At 42.0% G+C, this 25,243-nt stretch overlaps 1 protein-coding gene across 3 annotated transcripts in view; it reads left to right on the plus strand.

Annotated features, from left to right (window-relative positions):
* Positions 1–421: 421 nt before the first annotated feature.
* Positions 422–25,243, plus strand: part of cdh18a (cadherin 18, type 2a) — a 79,925-nt gene continuing 55,103 nt past the window's right edge. Inside the window, exons 1-2 of one of the 3 annotated variants that reach the window (XM_029704913.1) lie at positions 422–580; positions 22,027–22,129. The gene's annotated coding sequence lies outside the window, so the exon portion shown is untranslated. Of the gene's footprint in view, positions 581–21,856; positions 21,969–22,026; positions 22,130–25,243 lie in introns of those variants that run through there. The other 2 variants (XM_029704914.1, XM_029704912.1) reach the window with 2 other exon arrangements.

The raw sequence follows: 25,243 nt of genomic DNA on the forward strand, positions 1-25,243 counted from the left end.
AGAGCAAGAGCACAGAAGAGTGTGTGTGTGTGTGTGTGTGTGTGTGTGTGTGTGTGTGTGTGTGTGTGTGTGTGTGTGTGTGTGTGTGTGGGTGGGTGGGTGTGGGTGGGTGTGGGTGGGTGTGGGTGTGTGTGTGTGTGTGTGTGTGTGTGTGTGTGTGTGTGTGTGTGTGTGTGTGTGTGTGTGAGAGAGAGAGAGAAAGTGTGAGAGAGAGAGAGAGGGGGGAGAGAGAAATAGAGCGATCGAGAGAGTGGAGAGAGGGGGACCGAGAAAGAGATAAAGATAGAGTGAGAGAGTATTGAGCTGGCATTCTCTCCTTTCCCCCAGCTTTTTCTCTATCTTTTTTCTTGTAATGGACATTTTTTTCCTTGGAGCTGTTCTCAACGGTGCTGAAATGAGGACAATGCACATCCCTAGGTCTCGTGGGTGACTGGATCTGGAGTTGTTCATTCTTTACGCCATCTGGAATTGAGCGTATGCATTGCATTCCCCTCTGCATGTGGTTTCTTTACCTGATCCACGTGGCTTTGAGATGGAGCCCTGAGAATGGAGCCCTGAGATTTAACTGAAAGTGAAACAGGTAGGATGGAACACTTCTGAGATGTTCTAGTTGATAGAAAATGTTGTTTTCAGTTGCTTTTTAAAGAACGCTTTGTGTGTGATTTTAAAGAGAGCCATTTCCGGCTTAGGGAATTTTCACTCATAAGGGAAGCATTTTGTTGTGTTGTCTAATGAGAGATTTTGAGAGAATGTTCAGAGGATGTGGTGTAGGAGACTAGAATGGACATGAACCTTCTTATGACAGTCAAAAGGTCAGCCATGTTGGTCAGGGAGTTGGTCAACCATGGTTTCCCAGTGCTGTGATAAGATAATGTTTAAAACAATGAATGTGAAAATAAAATCTGAACTGTATGTGTGTTAGCTAGCTGGCCAGACAGTTTTAGAGAAAGTATTCCATTAATTATAAAAATGAACTGTAAATATGCCAACATTCCATTCTAACAGTGCAGTCAATCCCTAGTCATACACTGGCTCAAATCAGTTGATGATAGAACTTAGACAAGTCGTAAATGCAACAATTAAGTGATAATGCCAGAGAAGACGGTGTTTGTAGGATATATTGGCACGGGTGTTGTTAGGCCGGAGACGAAGTCAATATATCCTTGTCAATATATCCTACAAACACCGACTTCGAGTGCATTATCACTTTTATACTACGGGTTACCAACATATTCCAATAATGGTTGACATATTTTCATAGAAAACGTTATTTTGATGATTTTATTCATACTATTTCATCCTTCCACATGATATAGTCCCAACACAAATCTAGGGTTGCTACCCAAGCTGGTTGTTCATTCTATCAATTTGATTGCCAGAGACGCGAGACAGTTGATCAGTGTTTTTGTTCTGCATCTACGGACACAAACAAATCTTTTGTTCTAAATGTTCCATTGCCATACTGGCTGGCAACGTTCCTATCCCTTGCTTGCTAGCTAGCCAACTACTGCTAACTTACTGTACATTCACGTCAAACAGTGCAGCCAGAATAACAACAAAGTAGCTGCATTTGCATTTGTTTAAGCTGTTTTCTAGTGACATGTATTTGGATACATCCATAACAATGAGCTAATGAGGCCTGATATCGCTTGGCATAGAAAATGGGCTCTCTCTCGTCAAGACATTGTTGTTCAGAGAAGCTAGCCAACAACACAGCTAACACAATCACTTCAAACTGAAGCAGGAAATACTGCACTTCCGTTTGACCTTTTTTCAATTGACATTTCTTTGTCTATATTCATGAAATGATGCTGAATTTGAATATTGAAACAATGTTGCAAATGTAGGAGAAACAGACGGCAAGGTTTATACAAATCTCCGCTGTTGAAAACTAAATGTTAGTCTAAAAGAAATGTGAGATAATGTCGAGATGCTTTTTATAGTGTTGATCAAATGTATAAATTGCCTGTCTGGGCCGATGAGCCAGTGGATTGCACAGTCAGATGGGACAAAGTAAAAAGCCATTTTAACATCATACTGTAGATTTAGCTGGTGGTAACTTGTGGAATAGACACCGGCTGGAATGCAGTTTTAACCAATCAGCATTCAGGATTAGAACCACCTGTTGTGTAAGTACTGATATTATATCATATACTAGCACTCACAGCTTTCCAGGAATCAAATCTGAGACATTTATGGTCTGTTTACATATATTTTAAAGGCCATTTATACAGAAAATTGGTATAAAAACCTTTATAAACTGTCTGCATAATTACGCTGCTCAAAAAAATAAAGAGAACACTTAAACAAGACAATGTAACTCCAAGTCAATCACACTTCTGTGAAATCAAACTGTCCACTTAGGAAGCAACACTGATTGACAATACATTTCACATGCTGTTGTGCAAATGGAATAGACAACAGGTGGAAATTATAGGCAATTAGCAAGACACCCCCAATAAAGGAGTGGTTCTGCAGGTGGGGACCACAGACCACTTCTCAGTTCCTATGCTTCCTGGCTGATGTTTTGGTCACTTTTGAATGCTGGCGGTGCTTTCACTCTAGTGGTAGCATGAGACAGAGTCTACAACCCACACAAGTGGCTCAGGTAGTGCAGCTCATCCAGGATGGCACATCAATGCGAGCTGTGGCAAGAAGGTTTGCTGTGTCTGTCAGCGTTGTGTCCAGAGCATGGAGGCACTACCAGGAGACAGGCCAGTACATCAGGAGACGTGGAGGAGGTCGTAGGAGGGCAATAACCCAGCAGCAGGACCGCTACCTCCACCTTTGTGCAAGGAGGAGCAGGAGGAGCACTCCCAGAGCCCTGCAAAATGACCTCCAGCAGGCCACAAATGTGCATGTGTCTGCTCAAACGGTCAGAAACAGACTCCATGAGGGTGTTAAGAGGGCCCGACGTCCACAGGTCGGGGTTGTGCTTACAGCCCAACACCGTGCAGGACATTTGGCATTTGCCAGAGAACACCAAGATTGGCAAATTCGCCACTGGTGCCCTGTGCTCTTCACAGATGAAAGCAGGTTCACACTGAGCACGTGACAGACGTGACAGAGTCTGGAGACACCGTGGAGAACGTTCTGCTGCCTGCAACATCCTCCAGCATGACCGCTTTGGCGGTGGGTCAGTCATGGTGTGGGGTGGCATTTCTTTGGGGGGCCTCACAGCCCTCCATGTGCTCGCCAGAGGTAGCCTGACTGCCATTAGGTACCGAGAAGAGATCCTCAGACCCCTTGTGAGACCATATGCTGGTGCGGTTGGCCCTGGGTTCCTCCTAATGCAAGACAATGCTAGACCTCATGTGGCTGGAGTGTGTCAGCAGTTCCTGCAAGAGGAAGGCATTGATGCTATGGACTGGCCCACCCGTTCCCCAGACCTGAATCCAATTGAGCACATCTGGGACATCATGTCTCGCTCCATCCACCAACACCACGTTGCACCACAGACTGTCCAGGAGTTGGCGGATGCTTTAGTCCAGGTCTGGGAGGAGATCCCTCAGGAGACCATCCGCCACCTCATCAGGAGCATGCCCAGGCATTGTAGGGAGGTCATACAGGCACGTGGAGGCCACACACACTACTGAGCCTCATTTTGACTTGTTTTAAGGACATTACATCAAAGTTGGATCAGCCTGTAGTGTGGTTTTCCACTTTAATTTTGAGTGTGACTCCAAATCCAGACCTCCATGGGTTGATAAATTGGATTTCCATTGATTATTTTTGTGTGATTTTGTTGTCAGCACATTCAACTATGTAAAGAAAAAAGTATTTAATAAGATTATTTCTTTCATTCAGATCTAGGATGTGTTGTTTAAGTGTTCCCTTCATTTTTTTCAGCAGTATATATGACAATATTTTACGTTGACTATAATTCCATTGCACATTTTCTGATACATCACATGCCTTACTTTTATTTTTCTGCATAAGTAAAAAGCAGAAAATTCATAATCTATGCCTCAACTGCCATCCATTCCAATTAAACTGGTTTTGGATTTCTCCCTGACCAAGATGTCTGCCATTTTCGCCCCCATTATGGTACTTTGAGAGTTTATGACAAATCCCTCTAGTAATTTAATAGGATCTCTATAGAGAAGACAGAGACAATATCAAACCCTTACCACGTAAGGGAGAAATTCAGCAGACACAGTAAAAGGTATTTTTGCAGCCCTGTGTACAATCTCTGCAAAATGAGGGGCTTTTGTGATGAAGCAATTCAAGTGAAAGCAGCCATTTAGAGTATAAATCCATGAACTGACAGACTAGTGAAGCGCACATCAACAACCAAACATCAGAGGCTAAAAAGCAGACAGCTCACATTATTCAATTTCAGTTTGCATGGCTGGATAACGTCAAGGTTTTGAGGCTACTGATAGGTATGTGTGTGTGTGTGTGTGTGTGTGTGTGTGTGTGTGTGTGTGTGTGTGTGTGTGTGTGTGTGTGTGTGTGTGTGTGTGTGTGTGTGTGTGTGTGTGTGTGTGCGCGTCCATGCGTGCGAGCGTGCGTAAATGCTTGAGAGCAGGCATGTGTGTATATTGGCAGGGTATTTCATTATGTTGTATGCATGTGCGTATTTAAATAGAAGGGCATCTTCATTCACAGTGTGAATACACAAAATAATTGGTGAATATTCGTTATTGCTTACATTCATTAAATACATATTAGTGATTAACATAACTGGGTTCACTCTCCGGGAACACTTCACATTTCCCGAAAAAATACAATGACAAGAACCGGGAAATTATAAAACATGTCCCCAATGTCGCACTAATAAAATTCAACAAAATACACAACATGCGCAGCAGCAGATTAGCAAAAAAATGTTATGCAACATTATCAAAACAGGTTGTCGCATGGAAGCCTTTAGCCTAGCTTATTTACTTCACACAAAGTCACCATCAATTCAAAGCACACACATAATTGGCACTGCCGGACTGCACACGTGACCCGAATACATTTAATAAACTCTAGAGGAAACCCCTACAATAGGGTTCTCCAACCCTGTTTCTGGAGAGCAGCCATCCTGTAGGTTTTCACTCCAACCCTAATTTAGCGCACCTGATTCTAATAATTAGCTGGTTGATCCACTGAATCTGGTTAGTTACAACTTGGTTTGGAGCAAAGTCTACGTGAGGGTAGTGTAACCGATGTGAAATGGCTAGTTAGTTAGCGGTGGTGCGCGCTAATAGCATTTCAATCAGTGACGTCACTCGCTCTGAGACTTGAAGTAGGGTTTCCCCTTGCGTTGCAAGGGCCGCGGCTTTTGTGGCGCGATGGGTAACGTTGCTTCGTGGGGTGTCAGTTGTTGATGTGTGCAAGGGTTCCTGGTTCGAGCCCGGGTTGGGGCGAAGAGAGGGACGGAACCTACACTGTTACATTGATGCTGTTGACCCGGATCAATGGTTGCTGCGGAAAAGGAGGTCAAAGGGGGGGTGAGTGTAACCGATGTGAAATGGCTAGTTAGTTAGCGGTGGTGCGCGCTAATAGCATTTCAATCAGTGACGTCACTCGCTCTGAGACTTGAAGTAGGGTTTCCCCTTGCGTGTCAAGGGCCGCGGCTTTTGTGGCGCGATGGGTAATGATGCTTCGGTGAGTGTCAGTTGTTGATGTGTGCAAGGGTCCCTGGTTCGAGCCCGGGTTGGGGCGAAGAGAGGGACGGAACCTACACTGTTACAGTAGCTCTCCAGGAACAGGGTTGGAGAGAAATGGACAACAGTTTTGCCGTGTTAAAAACAATTGGAAACTCAGAAAAAAACTAGCTCCAACTGGGAAAAATCGGTTTGAACGGTCATCCAACTCGGGAACTCGGGCCTATTCCTAGAGCTCTGACTTTCCGACCTGAAGATCACTGACGTCTCTGTCACAAATAAGCAGTCCTGTCCTACGACCTAGGCTATTTTCTTATCCAGTTCCAATCCCTGACTCCTGTCTCGCATGCAAATTCCTAACTTTATTATGTAATCCATAGGTTACATTATCAAAGCACGTCTCTCACCTATGCATTTATTTTTTATTTATTTTATTTCACCTTTATTTAACCAGGTAGGCTAGTTGAGAACAAGTTCTCATTTACAACTGCGACCAGGCCAAGATAAAGCAAAGCAGTGTGACACAGACAAGAACACAGAGTTACACGTGGAATAAACAACAAACAAGCCAATAACACAATAAACAAGTCAATGACACAGTAGCAAAAAAAGAAAGTCTATATACAGTGTGTGAAAAAGGCATGAGGAGGTAAGCAATAAATAGGCCATAGTGGCCAATAATTACAATTTAGCAGATTAACATTGGAGTGATAAATGAGCAGATGATAATGTGCAAGTAGAGATACTGGTGTGCAAAAGAGCAGAAAAGTAAATAAAAACAGTATGGGGATGAGGTAGGTAGATTGGGTGGGCTATTTACAGATGGACTATGTACAGCTGCAGCAATCGGTTAGCTGCTCAGATAGCTGATGTTTAAATTTGGTGAGGGAAATAAAAGTCTCTAACTTCAGCGATTTTTGCAATTCGTTCCAGTCACTGGCAGCAGAGAACTGGAAGGAAAGGCGGCCAAATGGGGTGTTGGCTTTGGGGATGATCAGTGAGATATACCTGCTGGAACGTGTGCTAAGGGCTGGTGTTGTTATCTTGACCAGTGAGCTGAGATAAGGCGGAGCTTTACCTAGCAGAGACTTATAGATAACCTGGAGCCAGTGGGTTTGGCAACGAATATGTAGCGAGGGCCAGCCGACTAGAGCGTACAGGTTGCAGTGGTGGGTGGTATAAGGTTATTTGGTAACAAAACGGATGGCACTGTGATAGACTGGATCCAGTTTGCTGAATAGAGTATTGGAAGCTATTTTGTAGATGACATCGCCGAAGTCGAGGATCGGTAGGTTAGTCAGTTTTACTAGGCTAAGTTTGGCGGCATGAGTAAAGGAGGCTTTGTTGCGAATAGAAAGCCGATTCTAGATTTGATTTTGGATTGGAGATGTTTAATATGAGTCTGGAAGGAGAGTTTACAGTCTAGCCAGACACCTAGGTATTTATAGTTGTCCACATATTCTAGGTCGGAACCATCCAGGGTGGTGATGCTAGTCGGGCGGGCAGCGAACAGTTGAAAAGCATGCATTTGATTTTACTAGGGTTTAAGAGCAGTTGGAGGCCACGGAAGGAGTGTTGTATGGCATTGAAGCTCATTTGGAGGTTAGTTAGCACAGTGTCCAAAGAGGGGCCAGAAATATACAGAATGGTGTCGTCTGCGTAGAGGTGGATCAGGGAATCGCCCGCAGCAAGAGCGACATCATTGATATATACAGAGAAAAGAGTCGGCCCGAGAATTGAGCCCTGTGGTACCCCCATAGAGACTGCCAGAGGTCCGGACAACATGCCCTCCGATTTGACACACTGAACTCTGTCTGCAAAGTAGTTGGTGAACCAGGCGAGGCAGTCATTAGAGAAACAAAGGCTATAAGAATACGGTGATTGACAGAGTCGAAAGCCTTGGCCAGGTCGATGAAGACGGCTGCACAGTACTGTCTTTTATCAATGGCGGTTATGATATTGTTTAGTACCTTGAGATTGGCTGAGGTGCACCCGTGACCGGCTCGGAAACCGGACTGCACAGCGGAGAAGGTACGGTGGGATTCTAAATGGTCAGTGATCTGTTTATTAACTTGGTTTTCGAAGATTTTAGATAGGCAGGATGGATAAAGGTCTGTAACAGTTTGGGTCTAGGGTGTCACCCCCTTTGAAGAGTGGGATGACCGCGGCAGCTTTCCAATCTTTAGGGATCTCGGACGATACGAAAGAGAGGTTGAACAGGCTGGTAATAGGGGTTGCAACAATGGCGGCGGATAGTTTTAGAAAGAGAGGGTCCAGATTGTCTAGCCCAGCTGATTTGTACGGGTCCAGGTTTTGCAGCTCTTTCAGAACATCTGCTATCTGGATTTGGGTGAAGGAGAAGCTGGGGAGGCTTGGGCGAGTAGCTGCGGGGGGGCGGGGGGGGGGGGGCTGTTGGCCGGGGTTGGAGTAGCCAGGAGGAAAGCATGGCCAGCCGCGCGTAGAGACATGCTTATTGAAATTTTCGATTATCATGGATTTATCGGTGGTGACCGTGTTACCTAGCCTCAGTGCAGTGGGTAGCTGGGAGGAGGTGCTCTTGTTCTCCATGGACTTTACAGTGTCACAAAACTTTTTGGAGTTAGAGCTACAGGATGCAAATTTCTGCTTGAAAAAGCTAGCCTTTGCTTTCCTGACTGACTGCGTGTATTGGTTCCTGACTTCCCTGAACAGTTGCATATCGCGGGACTATTCGAAGCTATGGCAGCATGTCAAAATACCCTATAACAATTCCTACGTCTTGTACTTGCTGCCCATATGAGCTCTTCGGTAAAGAATGTGTGTTCAACAAACAGTATGAGAGTAGATATGGATATTTTTAAAACAGAGTTGGTCCCCGTTAAGATACAGTACCTTGATATTTAAGCTTTTTTCATTCTTCATCTCCCTGTTATTCATGAGCTTATCTGCTATCTGTATAATCATCAACGCAATTTTGCCAAATATAGGATATATTCTGTCGTTCGTTGAAGGAGATTATCTAGCAAGCTTAGCAACTTTGGTCATTTTACTTTTGTTTGACTGCCGTTTCAAAGTTTGTGTGATTCGACAACGCTATGCTCGGGGTGCACTCTGAGCACGTTCTGTGTCGAGATAGCCTACTGCTGAAATGCGCTGAATTAATTGAGGAACATATGACTAAATATCTGTTTAAGTTGCTCTGAAATCTTTACACAGTGGCACATAGTTTTAAACGCTTTAAATGGGCACTTTCGACTTTTGCAGAATTTCCCAGGACTCTCGTGATAAATATGAATTATGCCCGGTATTGAGACTTGGTATATTTTCGGGAAAATATTCATCCCTAGTACATATTGCACCAACCATTGGGACTAGGCAACATTTAATTATGCAGACTTGGTTTCTCAGCAATGTCTTGCTGGAATTATACCTTGTCTACTGTAAAAAAAATAAAAAATACCTCAGCTACTGTGGAATATACCTCAGCCACTGTGGAGTAAAGTGTAGCCTAAGTGGTAATGGTGCAGCCAGGTATGACTCATTGGGACATCAATAACCTCTATTCTAAACAGGTATGGAGTGCTCCTCTGTCTGTTGATGTTGTTGAATTGGATGCACCAGCACTGACAGTGGGCTTGTGAATGGCTTTTCACACTGCCTCAGGCAGTATACCTCAGACAGACAACAGAATCTCAAATGACATGTGAATGTAGAGGATGTGCAGGGAAATCACTTCATCTGTAATGTTCTTACTCAGTCCTGTTATAGGTAGAAGGTGAGAGATTGGGTGGTGTCCAAAGTAGCACCCTATTCCCTATATAGTGCACTACTTTTGCCCCCAAGTAGTGCACTATATAGCTAATAGGGTGCTGTTTGGGATGAAGATGTAGAACAGTCCAACACCTCACTCAAACCAGCCTCGAGTGATGATTCTCTGGCCTGACATTAATGAAGTCACCCACTGGGCACAAACTGGTTGAATCAATCTTTTTCCCACATGATTTCTATTCACTTACGTGAACCAATGTGGAACAGACATTGAAATGACATCTGTGCCCAATGGGTAGCCTTCATTATAAGTACTGTGGGTTTGATCTTGTGTTGATTTGACTTCAGTTGCAGCATTTCAGCATGCCGGTTTAATGTAAATCTCTGACATCTGATGGGGAATGCAACCAACTGACTGACAGAGCAGAGAAATACCCACCATTAACTAGTTTTGCAGATTAGCAACATTTTATGTAGGTCTCAAACAGTCCCTTCTATCCAGAACCCATCAAGCAGCCGTCTTGATATACATCTATTTTAAATGTTTATAGTTTCACCGTCATTTAACCCACAGTGTAGCTCAGAAGCCGTCCTTCAGCAGAGGGCAGTCTAAAGCCCTTCCACAAAAGAGGAAATCTTAATATTACAGTATGTTGATATGCAGACATGCATCCTTACAGTACTGTCATCAGGGTCTGCAGTTGAGTACTGACTGTGTGATGTGGCTCAGACTGGCAATGTACTCAAGCCCTAAACCCTAATGACCAAAGGAAGTTGGGATAATTGCTAGACTCTTTCATAATGTCAACATCATGACCTGTGGTTAATTGACAGACAGTCTTTATTAATAAGTTGGGGTTGACATTTAAAACACAACACAGTCCCCAGACTTAAGTCCTAGCTACTGGTGAGCAAGACGGCCACCACCCCCGGTAGGATGCCCAACAGTATGTTTCCATCCAGTCGCTTATAGGTCCGTTGTTGGCACATGTTGCCTCGCCACTGGCACAGGGGGAAGAACAGAGCAAGTGTCAGCATTCTCAGAAACAAGCAGTCACTCACTCAGTGACTGCCCCTAATCTGGTCAATAGCAGACGTTGTATATCGAAGCACTCATCGTTCAGCTCTGTCCAGGTGGCAACAAGGTTTGGTTGTGGAACATACCATGGCAGCGGTGGCGAACTCATACCCAGTCATGTTCTCACCAGCAGCAGAAGGGAGAAATTCTTCTATGATATAATGGAATTTCGCAAACCAAAGTTAACAGTGCATGCCACCACCTACTGTGCTGGAGTGTGTGATAATCACACTTTACAACATTTCTAAATCCTCCTACGTAACTGAGTACTTCTGAGAAAAAAAAGAAGAAAAAAAAACAGCCCTACTAACAGACCCTCCCCAATATCCCTTTCAACCCCCCCCCCAACCTCAATGACCCTACACTTCAAACTTTCCTTCATCAACATATTTAAAAACAATGTTACACCGTGTCATTGACCAAACACAAACCATTCACATGCTTGCCAATCAGATGTAATGACAAGTTCAATGTACAATGTCCTAAACGCAATCACCACCTCTCCCTTCCTAATCTGACCTTTGAATTTGGTCCATCAACCTTCCTGTGGAGGGCATATAAATACCGTCCCTTGGGCTCAGAGTCCCATCTCTTCTGCCACACATCTATCAAAATGGCTCTGAGCTTACATGTTGCCTCACCTCCACCCAGTCGAACATTAATACCAATATCTAATTTCAAAGCTCTTTTGGCTAACTGGTCTATAATTTCCTTCAGAATCTAAGCATACTATAATTCTGACAGGTTATGTGTCCTCCACCCATTGGAGGGCAACTATTATCGCAAAAAGTTAAACTGAGTTTACTGACAGTTCATCTGTTAGTCTTCTACATATCTGCACATCACATTCAGGGTCCTTGGATCCATCTGTGAAAAGCGGTAATAAAGCATAACAACTTCTACCAATGTAATTGTCAACCAGTTTCCCTATATTATGGACTTATGACCAATCTTTCCTTTTGTCTACCAAGGCTAGATCAACAACAGGATCTGTGAGTAACCAGAATCAAGGAAGTGAGCTGGGTGCTCCTTTTTAAATGTTGCCCATGCCTCTTTAAGCTCATCAGGCTCAGGTGTGGTAGCTCCCAAGTGTGCTGGTTGCCATGGTGAGCAATAAGGGGGATGGAACTACAACAACAAAAATAAAGGAGACAAAAAAGAGACAGCAAACCAAAATAACTTTAAAGGACAATACTAACATACAGGCTATGGCAACACATCAGTCATAACATGAGAGGTATGCCATACAGTGGATAACTATAAAGTGCTGTTATGGGATACGTTACCTAAAGCGTTAGACCATCTTGATATTGACAGATATGTACAATTCTGTCCTCTGTATAAGGTATTGTACTGCTGTAGTTGGTATATGACCTCTTACTGTGGCCCCCTCTTTTGTCCAGCATTGGCAGCTCCACTGGCATTTCTATAGTAAGGGATGAACTCCAGAGTATTCCAGGCAATTATGGCCTACCAGTAGTGTGCTCAGCAAAATATAGAATATCCACAGGGAACATTTACAAAAGCCAATCCCAAATAAATCTTGTCATTTCAGCCACAATTAAAATTGGGTTTTGCTTAACACACCTTTCCCATTCCCTAGGAGAAACCATCAGTGGTGTGGTGTAAGAATAAATACTGTGCCATATGCACCTTGGCTGCTTCAAGAGATAAATAACTCAAGAACAGATTCATGGAAGTACAGGTGTATAGAGGTATGCATGATTATATTCATTCACATAGTCCCAAAACTATGACTCATCTCCCTATGGCACATCTTGACACATCTACTAGAATGATTTTCTACTAGAATGATGTTGATTAGCACTCATGTTTTAGACAGGTCTAACAAAACTTACACAGCTACCAATCAAATTCAAAAACAAACTGTAAAAAAAAACACATCATGTCATTCTGTGAGAGCATATTGAGAATAATAGAGCATCAAGAAAACCAACCTTCTCTTGCTTCAGCACCTCCACTACCTCCCCAGCTTCCCCAGCAACCAGTCAGAATAACTAGAGATTGATGCTGATGACACTTGCCAGTTATCTGCTCTTTAGCCACTCTATCACTTACTCAGAAAGGCGCCCTGTCACTGAGAATGTCCACAGGAATATTTGATGGACCTATACCGGTGATCCCAGACACCGATTCAACTTTGGCCACAGAAATAACACGCTCATGAGATAAAGACTGTCCAGTCTCTGTAAGGGCCCATTTCTCCATTTGTAATTCATCTGACACCCCAGTGTTAGAGAATGAGCGAAGTAGGGTGACAGGAAATTGGAAGTACTTTAACAGTCCCCAAATGTTGAGAGCAGTTTGGAGGAAAAGGGGGATTCGGAAGGTGTCAGAAGGGTTATAAGTGGGTAGCCAGCTCCTGAGGAGAAACCTAGAGTGAGTACACTTTTATGTGTAGAGAAGTACAAAGCATATGAAGTTGAGTGAAGAAGAAAGAGAGAAACGTACGATGGGAACTCTATATGATGTAAGAGGCACACTCAAGTGCTCTGAGCCAGGGGAGGAGAAGAAAGAAAGACAAAAACTTAAAAAGAAGTTTCCATCAAATGGCTGATACCGTTTCCTAGTTTAGCTTGAAAGAGACAGACAGAGAGAGAGTGGGGCAGGAAATTATCTTGGATTTGAACCTACTTCTGGGAAGGGTAAATTGGAACATTTAGACCAATTTTTACACTACAATGACATCTAAGATATGTTGGGTTCTACGATACTGTAGTAAACCTTTATCCAGAGCTGTTTTTGTGTCTTAACACAGGAAGAGTAAAATAAATTGAACTCCTTTCAACTTTGTAGAGAATAAAAAGGACAGTTCCAAGATTGCCTTCAATAATGCATGTATTGCCCTGCACAACTTTGCCATTCAAATGAAGATTATCAGTGCTATGCTATAAAGTCAATACAGATATGATTTCTTATCATATCGTTTTTGTCTTGTTGGACCTTATATCAGGCCCCAGCTTGTGCTTTCTGACACCCCTTTTGTAATCTCAGTCACACACCACCACTGCCTCAACCATGACAATAAATTACCAGTAGCAGTGCCCATCCGTTATCTTTGGCTAATGCCCAACTGTGGAATTTCAATGTGACATTTATACACAATTTCAAAAGATAAGAGAAGGCTCCACCATGTGCATGCCCCCCTCTTCTAAATTGCCAGCTGCCTAGCTGACTGGAAGGAAAGCATGGAACATGTGCATGATGAAAAGCTTTCATCACTAAACCCACTGCAATTTATTAATTTAAATTACTAAAAGACATTGTGAAAGCTTAGACAAATAATACATGAATCATAATTTGGATACACAGGCATATTGCATATAATAACAAAGGCCAGGAGTTTTGCTGACTATGTGACCAGGTAAAACTATGGGGCCCTACAGTGCTAATATCACGTAATATACCAATTTTCCACTTTGAAGATATTACATATCCTCTCTCTTCTTCATATCTTGACTTCTCATACTTAAATGATATGTAATTGTGATTGGGCCTACCTATTTAAGTCAGGTCGTGTAATTTATGTCTTCTTTCCTTCTAAATATGCCCTGACAGCACGTAACAGTAATGCCGAACTAAGCTGATAGTGGATAATGGGACCTTGTCAGGTCCACTCATTGTTAAGGAATTACTGTGTCTCAAGGGTTTAGTTAAACAAGTTTGCATTAAATGTTGATTTATTTGATGAGCGATCATTCTATGTGACATGCTGATGTAGTTGCCATACATTGGAAAAATGCTTTTAAAGGACCTCCCAATAGTACATTCTAACCCTCTCATTCAATTATATGTTGCAGTTATATCCTAAAGCCTCGTCATTGTCTTTCAAATATCAACTAGCGTGACAGGCACAGTACAACAGGTGCTCTTTGCTATCATTTTTTGTTTTATGTGTAGGGAAGACCAGGATTGATTGACTCACGGGTTGTTTGTTATTACTCCCAATCCAAATGGCACTGTGAAATATTTTTAAGGTTAAAATGTGTGACTTCTTTCGTAGAACTCATCCACCTTGTCAATTCATGTCAGTATGACAAAACACCGAGTTGAGGAGAATTTCTGTGTTTTTCATAGGTGAAAGAAATCACCCAGGGGTCTCATTAGGCCCGGGCGATTAGCCCTGAACATATAGATGTTAAAACATTTTATAAATAATTATAATGATTTCAGTTATGAGTTTCCATAACCACACATAACCTGCACTAGGCAGTATAAAATGATTGACAAAAACAATACAATATACTGCGCTAGGCAGTAGCAGACACTGCAGGTTCCTTGCTATCCAGAATCCTTGGGACGTCCCTACCGCATTGAAGTTCAAATTTAAAATGGTTTAGGTAAGGGTTAAGGTTAGGTTGGGGTTATGGTTATGGTTAAGGTTTAGGCAAGGGTATGGTTTAAGGTTAGAGGTAGGGTTCAGGGTAGGGACATCCCAAGGATCGACACGGTGCCTGCTGTGATTGGGCGAGATTTCACAATGCAGTGGACTGCCAGAGAGGAAGAGCCGAAGCGAAAGGTTTTACTCGGCCCAAAATCTCTCCACGAAAATAAGCCCACGAGTGAGGAATTTTTGCATGGAAGTCAACAAAAAATGTAATTGCTAATTTGCTACGTGAGGCTTATTTGATCGAATAGAAGTTTCGTAATGGTTAGGTTGTTTGGAATGCACTAATATAAGTGGACGCACGTGGCATTTAATCAAAATCAAGATAAAATGACTTTATATCAGAGTTGTGTCTGTTGTCATAGAGATAGATAGAGGACTCATCATGGATATAACTTGTTTTAGCATGTACATTGTCATTGAGGGCTTCCACCATTTTAAAGTAGTCAACTGGGTGGGGATTCATATGAGTTGGTAGCAATCAGCCAATGAAGAAGAAGAAAACTGACGACTCAATGGCACTCCCCATGCTGTCACAGACACATTAATGGCACAGATACAGAGATGAGTCCTCTATCTATCTCTGTTGTTCACACGCGTCTCATCCCTCTCATTGGCTAGAAAGGTCCGACCTCATCTCGCCTCTTCCCAACTGCCTTCCATCTTTGAGGATAAGTATTGTTAGAGCGGTCACTTGACTATCTCGTCAATATCTTGTCAATATAATAGACAATCTTTAGGACCACTCACGTCCATTGATCCCACTCCTACAGCACCTGTTAGATGTCAATGTCATCACTCAGCAAAATCCCCGTCACTCAAGTCTGGAGCATAGCACAGAGCAAATTAATATTCAGAACTTCTCCCGAAAGAGAGGGGAAAAAAGCAAGCAGGTTGAGCTGGCAGCAGTGAATGAGGTGCAGAGGAAAGAACAGCCAGAAAGTAAAAGTGCAGCAGCAGTGGAGTTAGCCACAGGTTTGTACAGGGTTGGTGGTAGCTAACTAGCTACTCTCGCTCAGCATAAGGGTTGGCTAAAGATAATCAGTCAGTGTTAGCGCTCTGCATCCTTAATTAAATCTGCAATTGGTAACTTTTTGGGTGACCTGACTAAATGCACATAGAAATGTGTTTTATAGATCTGTCATTCTCATTGAAAGCAAAACTATGAAGCAGTAGATCGGTTCTATGTGGACTACTTCTATGCTTCCTGTTCTTAAGTTTCGTTTTTGCATCTTTTACTTTCCTTTTGGAAAACTAAATAACTAAATAATGCAGATCAGCCAAGGATGAGGACAGATGAGAACAGCAGGCTATATAGTGGAGCACTTAGAACATCTTGGTAACCGGATTCCCGCTATTCAACCCTAGTATGCCCCTGCCATCAACTCCATTATAATGAATCCCAAGCTCTTTTGTGCTTGTGCTTTATAAAGCTCCCTTCAAATTACATTTTATTAGTCACATGCGCCGAATACAACAAGTTTAGACCTTACAGTGAAATGCTTACTTACAAGCCCCTAACCAACAATGCAGTTTAAAAAAATATGAATAAGAATAAATAATTAAAGGAACAAGTAATTAAAGAGCAGCAACATTATGTACAAAATCAGTTAAAATAAGTTACAAACAACAACAAAAAATGAAAAGAAAACAGTTGGTTCGGAGCACGTAAAACGTCAGCCATTTTCTCACACACATATTTTTTCTGTCACACACCCCCACACACACACATTCATGTGCAAAGACATGCATACACACACACACACATTTACTCAAAATTGCATACAGTCTGTTATTCTCACGACATAAAATGCAGAATTTTGTTATGAATATCATTTGATCAAATCTGGGGCTGGCTGTCACAAGTGGACAGAGTGTGTTTGATAGCTTATAACTCTGTGCTGGAATTTCAACCCAAGACCTTGGTCTTTCTCCCAGGGGGCAGTATTTTCACGGCCGGATAAAAAACGTACCCGATTTAATCTGATTATTACTCCTGCCCAGATACTAGAATATGCATATAATTAAATTAGCTTTGGATAGAAAACACTCCAAAGTTTCTAAAACTGTTTGAATGGTGCCTGTGAGTATAACAGAACTCCTTTGGCAGGCCAAAACCTGAGAAGATTCCAAACAGGAAGCGCCCTCTCTGACCATTTCTTGGCCTTCTTGATCATCTCTATCCAAAAAAGGGGATCTCTGCTGTAACGTGACATTTTCTAACGCTCCCATAGGCTCTCAGAAGGCGCCAGAACGTTGAATGATGACTTTGCAGGCCATGGCTGAAAAACAGTAGCGCATTTGGTAAGTGGTCGATCTGAGAACAATGAGACTGGTGCGTGCGTGCACAAGACGACTCCATGTTTTTATTTTCAGTCTTTGAACGAAAACAGGGTTTCCCGGTCGGAATATTATTGCTTTTTTACGAGAAAAATCGCATAAAAATTGATTTTAAACAGCGTTTGACATGCTTCGAAGTACGGTAATGGAATATTTTGAATTTTTTTGTCACGAAACGCGTTGGGCGCGTAACCCTTATTTACCCTTCGGATAGTGTCTTGAACGCACGAACAAAACGCCGCTATTTGGATATAACTATGGATTATTTGGAACCAAACCAACATTTGTTATTGAAGTAGAAGTCCTGGGAGTGCATTCTGACGAAGAACAGCAAAGGTAATCCAATTTTTCTTATAGTAAATCTGAGTTTGGTGAGTACCAAACTTGGTGGGTGTCAAAATAGCTAGCCATGATGGCCGGGCTATCTACTCAGAATATTGCAAAATGTGCTTTCACCGAAAAGCTATTTTAAAATCGGACACCGCGATTGCATAAAGAAGTTCTGTATCTATAATTCTTAAAATAATTGTTATGTTTTTTGTGAACGTTTATCGTGAGTAATTTAGTAAATTCACCGGAAGTGTTCGGTGGGAATGCTAGTTTTGAACGTCACATGCTAATGTAAAAAGCTGGTTTTTGATATAAATATGAACTTGATTGAACAAAACATGCATGTATTGTATAACATAATGTCCTAGGAGTGTCATCTGATGAAGATCATCAAAGGTTAGTGCTGCATTTAGCTGTGGTTTTGTTTTTTGTGACATTATATGCTAGCTTGAAAAATGGGTGTCTGATTATTTCTGGCTGCGTACTCTGCTGACATAATCTAATGTTTTGCTTTCGCTGTAAAGCCTTTTTGAAATCGGACAGTGTGGTTAGATAAAGGAGAGTCTTGTCTTTAAAATGGTGTAAAATAGTCATCTGTTTGAAAAATTGAACTTTCGGATTTTCGAGGAGTTTGTATTTCGCGCCACGCCTATCATTGGATATTGGAGCAGGTGTTCCGCTAGCGGAACGTCTAGATGTAAGAGGTTATTAAAAAGATCAGTGTAAGATATACTGGTGCTGAGAAATACACACTACAGTAAAAAGTGTGACAACCAACCCCAGTCTTCCCTATGGTTTTACAACTTCAAACAGCTGAAAATACAATATGTTTGGTTATGGAAAATATATTTCACAGTGATTTAGGTGGTAAAACTATTCTCTACCCTGTACTTACTTGTTTTGTCACATAAACTGAAATTAGGTGAACTATTAGAATTTTAGCAACCAGGAAATGGCAGAGCGAATTCTACATAGTGCATCTTTAACCTATTGGGTGTCACTTAGAGTTATTTAACAGTATATTTAGTGAATGAGCATGCCAAGGATGTTAGGTCTTATAACCTATTAGCGAGTGTATTTGATGGGTTTCATTTCTGTAGCTAGAATTTTTTTTCTTCTTTAAACCTGTTTTTGCTTTGTCATTATGGGGTATTGTGTGTAGATTGATGAGGCAATTTAATACATTTTACAATAAGGCTATAACGTAACAAAATCTGGAAAAATTCAAGCGGTCTGAATACTTTCCGAATGCACTGTATATGACAAATATACAAACTTGAACTTGAACATAGAAGTGACGGGGAGGGCAGCCAGAAAGAGAGGGGAAAAGATTGCCAGCTTTGTGGTTAGATTGTAGGTGAACAACATATTGAAAATACAGACGCCTTAAGCTATGTGTCCTCAAATGATATGTAATCTACCATTAGCTGGTAGAACTGATCAAATTAAATTAATCTTAGTGGTCTTATAAATTATTACATTCTACATGTATTTTTGGGGGGCTTATGTCTATTCATATAGCCTAGGGGTTATGTTGATTCTTATCTGTCATGTTTGCCCAGGTAGTAACTTTAAACTAAATCATGCAGATGAGACAAGGATGAGGACAGATGAGAACAGCAGGCCAGTGGAGCATTTAGAACATCAGCAGCCAGGGGCAACTTGTAGGGAGGAGGATGGCTAGGTGACCCAGACACAGGCCCAAAACAAGTTAAGCTACCCCAGTATCCCTTTGGCCGTTTTGAATTGCAAAACTAAAGAGACACACCAGACAAGACACAGAGACAGCAACAGAAGAATAGGTGATGGAGAGAGACACACCAGATAAGACACAGAGACAGCAACAGAAGAATAGGTGATGGAGAGAGACACACCAGATAAGACACAGAGACAACAACAGAAGAATAGGTGATGGAGAGAGACACACCAGACAAGACACAGAGACAACAACAGAAGAATAGGTGATGGAGAGAGACACACCAGACAAGACACAGAGACAACAACAGAAGAATAGGTGATGGAGAGAGACACACCAGACAAGACACAGAGACAACAACAGAAGAATAGGTGATGGAGAGAGACACACCAGATAAGACACAGAGACAACAACAGAAGAATAGGTGATGGAGAGAGACACACCAGACAAGACACAGAGACAACAACAGAAGAATAGGTGATGGAGAGAGACACACCAGACAAGACACAGAGACAACAACAGAAGAATAGGCGATGGAGAGAGACACACCAGATAAGACACAGAGACAACAACAGAAGAATAGGCGATGGAGAGAGACACACCAGACAAGACACAGAGACAACAACAGAAGAATAGGCGATGGAGAGAGACACACGCCACTTTTTCTGCTGCTACTCCAAGAGCTAAGGAGCGTTTTTTTAAGGAGAGGCCAGCGGAGCACAGGTGCTTGCGTATTGCGCAAGAGACAGAGGCTATAAAGTTAGAAGCTTATTATGCATAACCCATCATTCATTAGCTAAATGTATAATTAAAAAACAAGGTGACCCCCGAAAACCAGATGGAGATGAGTAAATTAGACGCGCATTCGGTCTTTATATTACAGTAGCATAGGCTTTGCTGCATCAAATGTTGGCATACCTGTCACAAGAAGGTACCATGATGAAATGATAGCTCTACATGCATTGTGAACTGTGCTCCATACTGAAATGGGTCTGTCCCCACCCTGAGCGTTGATTCATCATGCAGAGGTTGTAGAGAAGTCAGATTTAGACATTGCATATACTGTAATTTAGCAGTTCCATTTCACCCCATTTTGTTCATATAAATAATTTGTTAGAACTTACCAGTTTCTGGGAAAGGGATTGGTTTTGGGCGGTAAATCATGGTAAATCTTGATAACCGGATTCCCACTATTCAACCCTAGTATGCCCCTGCCATCAACTCCATTATAATGAATCCCAAGCTCTTTTGTGCTTGTGCTTTATAAAGCTCCCTTCAAATTACATTTTATTAGTCACATGCGCCGAATACAACAAGTTTAGACCTTACAGTGAAATGCTTACTTACAAGCCCTTAACCAACAATGCAGTTTAAAAAAATATGAATAAGAATAAATAATTAAAGGAACAAGTAATTACAGAGCAGCAACATTATGTACAAAATCAGTTAAAATAAGTTACAAACAACAACAAAAAATGAAAAGAAAACAGTTGGTTCGGAGCACATAAAACATCAGCCATCTTCTCACACATATTTCTTCTGTCACACACCCCCCCACACACACATACATGTGCAAAGACATGCATACACACACACACACACATTTACTCAAAATTGCATACAGTCTGTTATTCTCACAGCATAAAATGCTACATTTTGTTATGAATATCATTTGATCAAATATGGGGCTGGTTGTCACAAGTGGACAGAGTGTGTTTGATAGCTTATAACTCTGTGCTGGAATTTCAACCCAAGACCTTGGTCTTTCTCCCAATATTAAAAAGATCAGTGTAAGATATACTGGTGCTGAGAAATACACACTACAGTAAAAAGTGTGACAACCAACCCCAGTCTTCCCTATGGTTTTACATAACTCAACCTGGGGCCCACCAACAGGGCCACTGATAATGTTGGCAGAGGTAAATAAATAAATGAGGCTGAAAAGATAAATCACCTCCCTATCCTTCGACTATGTGGGGGGAAGATGATGGATGGCATGGGAGTCAACTGTGAAGGTTTGATGACTTTGGGGCTTTGGTAGGTAAACCGTTTCTTCCTCCCGTAAGCCCTTTGTTTTATCACATTCTCGACTCTCTGCTTGCTTCCACAATACTATGTGCAACCTTCCCTCACATTTATGTTTTATGTGCTGACACATTCACTGTCATCTCAGTTAAAAATGTCCTGTGGTCTGGTGGGGCTTCACGCTCTTTGCTGCACATAACTCTTCCCTCCCCCTCCCTCTCAGTCTTATATTATTCACCAGGATTCCTTTAGGAGCGACACTCTCCTTAAAGCAAATTCACCCCTTTGCTTTGAGCTTGTTACACCTTAGCCCAGTCCCTGAGGCAGCAGATGTAGAGAAAGAAAGAGTGGTGTGTGTGTGTGTGTGTGTGTGTGTGTGTGTGTGTGTGTGTGTGTGTGTGTGTGTGTGTGTGTGTGTGTGTGTGCGAGCGTGCGCGCATGTGTGTTTGTGTGTGGGAGAGAGTAAAAAATGTGAGGAAAATGCTGAGATGACAGTGTGTGCATGCATGTGTGCGTAAGAGAGAGAAAGAGTGTGAGAGCATCCGTGTGTGTCTATGTGTACCAGTGTGTTGTTAGTCGGCCAATCAGAGCACCACTCCAGAGCTGCAGCAGGCAAGTGAGGCAGCAACCTGGCGGATTGGGGAGATGACTCCACTGAGGTGGATTGGGAGCAGCAGTAGACAGATAGGGGAGAATCTGTTCACAGCTCACTGTTCACATACCTTATCATCTGTTTGGAGAAGAAAGGTAAGGGCAAATTGTTCAGGCACTTTCAATCCATCTCTCTCTCTCTCTGTTGTCATAGCTTTCACATCTGCTATGGTCTGTCGTGCTACTGCTGCTGCCTCTGCTGTTGGATCCTCTGAAGCTGCTTTTGCCTGTGGTGAGCGCTGCTGCTGTGAAAAAGTGTGAGTTCATTTATGTTTTATTCGCGCTGCTTCAGAGCCTCTCTACGGCCAGGGAAATGCAAGAGTGAGAGCACTGCTGCCATATTTTCAATGGTTTAATTGTTTGAGCTTTATTGGAGGTGTCCTTTTTATTATCACCAAGGTATATATCAAATTACCATAGTGCTTTTCATAGGCACTCATAGCTCCAGCTCTCAGATGGAACTAAACAGGAGAGTGAAATCCTGTGGAATAATTTCCTGTGGAATAATTAGCAGTGGAATAATTTCACTGCTCCATGATCAATTCACTGCAGTCTAGCAATTGGCTGTGTTAGTGCCTCAAAATATGTAACTGGCTAAAGAACAGGAAAATATGTGATGGTTCTGCTGAAAAATATCCACCTAATGTGTAGAGGAAGGGTTGGATTTTCTGCAGCTGCTGATTTGTATAGAATACATAAGGGTGTATGTAGGCTGCTATTCTAAAATGTCATGTAGTGTATATGTCAGCTGCGGCTCATTACCTTATGATTAGAGAGATCCATGCTAAATGTATGCATAATTCCCTCCATTGAAATGCCAAAGGAATTCTCCTGAGTTCTATTTGATCCAGAGGAGGGAAGGTTTAAAAGACTCACTGGGACAGTCTGTCTCTGCTAGCTACAGTAGTAGATACCTCTTCACTAATGCCTTATGCAGTGGGGAAGTCAATGACTCAATGTGCCAGACCCACGTCAAGCTTTCCCTTGAGTCATTCTCTGTATACTGCTAATCCTGTAATGAGCAATCATTCTCACCATCCTCTCCTGAGATTTACTAAAACTCCACAATGGGTGGTCTTTCCTCCTTTCCTTGCCCTCCAGTCTCCACAGAGGGAAGAGGATACTGGAAGCCAAGTCAAGTGAGATTCTTGGTGGGGAGCAAAAACCACCTGCTAGGTTTTATAGATCTCAAACCCTGAGAGATGAGTCTTGTGAAAGACATATCTGTGCTAATCTCATTTGACCAGTATGTGGTGCATTCCTGTTGGTCCTGTAATGTCTTACTCCCACTATAACCAGCGTTGTCAGTGAAGATAGTTCATGCGTTGTCTACAGAAATATCTCAAAATGTCATTGTTGCCAAATTTCCAACAACAAGCAGGATGTAGCATTTCAGAGATTTTGTCTTTGCTGAGTGTAATTGTTAGCAGATTTTGTAAACAAATGGCCAGATGAACAAAACACAACAGACCTTGGTCTTGAAAAGACCTACAGAATAAACTTCCAAATATAAAGCTGCACTTACAGCAATGCAAGGGTCCAAACTTTTGAGCATAAAAGTAGCAAGCTGAGCTTGTGTATTTGAGGTTAAGCCCAGCTAGCTACTGTATCCCCCAGTAGCCTAGTGTTGAGGGCAATGCCCTGACATGCCCGGAGCTGTGTTAGCTAGTGACTTGATATTGAAGTGCAAGGCCAGCCTTCTCAATCATAGATACTGTAGTGAAGTGACCAGTAATTGTATTTCTCTAGCATACATCTAATTGTATAGTGCTGGCTTGGGATAGGTAAAATCTATGTTTCAGGCTAGTAGCTGATTTAGCTAGTTAACTGTAAGCTACAGATTGGCTTAGCTGTACAGCTAAGCCAAAGTATAATTAAAATCATAATTATCCTTAGAGTCCGACATGACTCTTGAACTTAGTGCAGGGGAAAAGGGGGAGGCATATGCATAGGTCTAAGCTACAGTACACAACTCGTCATAATGTAAGCCACGGCCTCAGATGTAGTCTCAAGGTCCACAGAGTATTTCTCTCCAATTAGCATCATAATTAGCAACATTAGAATCTAATCAATTGCTAATCTGTTTTGTGGCCCTCAACTAATCAGAATGAATAGTTGCAACACCCTTACCCTTGAATTGCATACAAGGACAATCAATTAACTATTTTCTATAAATTTTTCCTGGTATATTTGTGGAAAATATTGGATATTTGATTCATATGCTGTTAGCCTGGAATCATGTTTAGCTACACTGCAAAAGACAGATGTGGGTGTTTTCAGGGTAGAAGTTTCCTATTTCCTGAAATGGAGCGTAGAGAGAGAACCTGCAGAGCGATATTCACTATATCTCAATGACAGTTATCTGTAGCTACATGTAGTTCTGCTGACACTCTTAATACAACCATGTTGAGTGATGTAGCAATAGAATGAATATCCTGTGTGAACCTAATGCTTATAGCAACAATTGCCCATGCTACAGTGCCTTCAGAAAGTATACATACCCCTTGACTTATTCCACCTTTTGTTGTGTTACAGCTTGAATTCAAATTTGATTAAATACAATTGAAGTCGGAAGTTTACATACACCTTAGCCAACTACATTTAAACTCAGTTTTTCACAATTCCTGACATTTAATCCAAGTAAACATTCCCTGTTTTAGGTCAGTTAGGATCACCACTTTATTTGAAGAATGTGAAATGTCAGAATAATAGTAGAGAGAATTAATTATTTCAGCTTTTGTTTCTTTCACCACATTCCCTGTGGGTCAGAAGTTTACATACACTCAAATAGTGTCTGGTAGCATTGCATTTGAATTGTTTAACTTGGGTCAAATGTTTCGGGTAGCCTTCAACAAGCTTCCCACAATACGTTGGGTGAATTTTGGCCCATTTCTCCTGACAGAGTTTGTGTAACTGAAACAGGATTGTAGGCCTCCTTGCTCACACACGGCTTTTCAGTTCTACCCACATATTTTCTATAGGATTGAGGTCAGGGCTTTGTGATGGCCACTCCAATACCTTGACTTTGTTGTCCTTAAGCCATTTTGACACAACTTTGGAAGTATGCTTGGGGTCATTGTCCATTTGGAAGACCCATTTGCTAACAAGCTATAACTTCCTGACTGATGTCTTGAGATGTCGCTTCAATATATCCACATAATTTTCATTCTTCATGTTGCCATCTATTTTGTGACGTGCAACAGTCCCTCCTGCAGCATAGCACCCCCACAACATGATGCTTCCACCCACGTGCTTCACGGTTGGGATCGTGTTCTTTCGGCTTTTATTTAAAAAATATATATTTCACCAGGTAGTCTATTGAGAACAAGTTCTCATTTACAACTGCGACCTGGTCAAGATAAAGCAAAGCA

This window comes from Salmo trutta, chromosome 21, assembly GCF_901001165.1.
Source record: "Salmo trutta chromosome 21, fSalTru1.1, whole genome shotgun sequence".
NCBI lineage: Eukaryota > Metazoa > Chordata > Actinopteri > Salmoniformes > Salmonidae > Salmo > Salmo trutta.